The sequence below is a fragment of the Octopus bimaculoides genome, chromosome 14 (genome assembly GCF_001194135.2).
Source record: "Octopus bimaculoides isolate UCB-OBI-ISO-001 chromosome 14, ASM119413v2, whole genome shotgun sequence".
Taxonomy (NCBI): Eukaryota; Metazoa; Mollusca; class Cephalopoda; order Octopoda; family Octopodidae; genus Octopus; species Octopus bimaculoides.
In genome coordinates this window covers 14,023,604-14,024,586 of record NC_068994.1, presented here as the reverse complement: position 1 = coordinate 14,024,586, position 983 = coordinate 14,023,604, and the positions used below count along the sequence as shown (strand labels likewise).

At 34.7% G+C, this 983-nt stretch overlaps 1 protein-coding gene across 1 annotated transcript in view; it reads right to left on the bottom strand.

Annotated features, from left to right (window-relative positions):
- Positions 1-983, bottom strand: part of LOC106874303 (DDRGK domain-containing protein 1) — a 34,293-nt gene that overhangs the window by 21,208 nt on the left and 12,102 nt on the right. The gene's annotated exons all lie outside the window — the stretch shown is intronic.

Sequence of the window (983 nt, the reverse complement as noted above, 5' to 3'; positions counted from 1 at the left end):
TATATATATACATATATACGACGGGCTTCTTTCAGTTTCTGTTTACCAAATCCACTCACAAGGCTTTGGTCGGCCCGAAGCTATAGTAGAAGACACTTGCCCAAGATGCCACGCAGTGGGACTGAACCCAGAACCATGTGGTTGGTAAGCAAGCTACTTACCACACAGCCACTCATGAAATTTTTTTTTTTTTTTTCACAACAATTTCTCATTCAACAAATAATTGAATTCTACACCGTCTGAAGCGTATTTATTCAACATTTCATTTTTAAAATATCCATTTTTCTGGAAGTTATAAAGCAATAAAATCAGTGGCAGTGGGGGGGGGGGGAATACATGTGGAGGTATGCCTATCATCTAATGTGTCCTTACCATATTTAACACAGTAGAGAGCAGTTTGAGAAAGATTTGGCTATTATTTTTAGCATGTCGAACGATCGCTCTAACTTGGCAGTTAAACTTAGACATAAGGCGCACAGAAAGGGCTAATATAGCCCTCTAAAGGTTTCCAGGATGTGAATGGAATTAAAATAGAAAAAGAAGGCAATAAGTACACGAACAACAACTAAAAACTTTGTATAAAAGTTTTTATTTATTTATTTATTTTTGAGGATGCGTAAAAGAAACAAGGAAGATAAAACAAAAAGAACTATTAGAGTTACACTACACTTGAATATTACGCGAATCAACGAGGATACATCTATGTGTTCGTTCGACCTGCTAGAAATAACAGTCATATCTTACTCAAATCATACTTATGACTGCGGGTCACATTAGACGATGTAGTCTTAGATTAAACTTTCAGAATAAATGATGCGCTAATCATAACTAGAACGTCTTTAATAAGTCTACTCGATCACTGCCAGCCTGGGGCTAAATATCTTCCAGTCCTAAAATAACAAATACGAAACTGCTACTTTATTCTGATAAACTGTTATTCTCTACTGAAATAAGATATATATATATATATATATATATATATA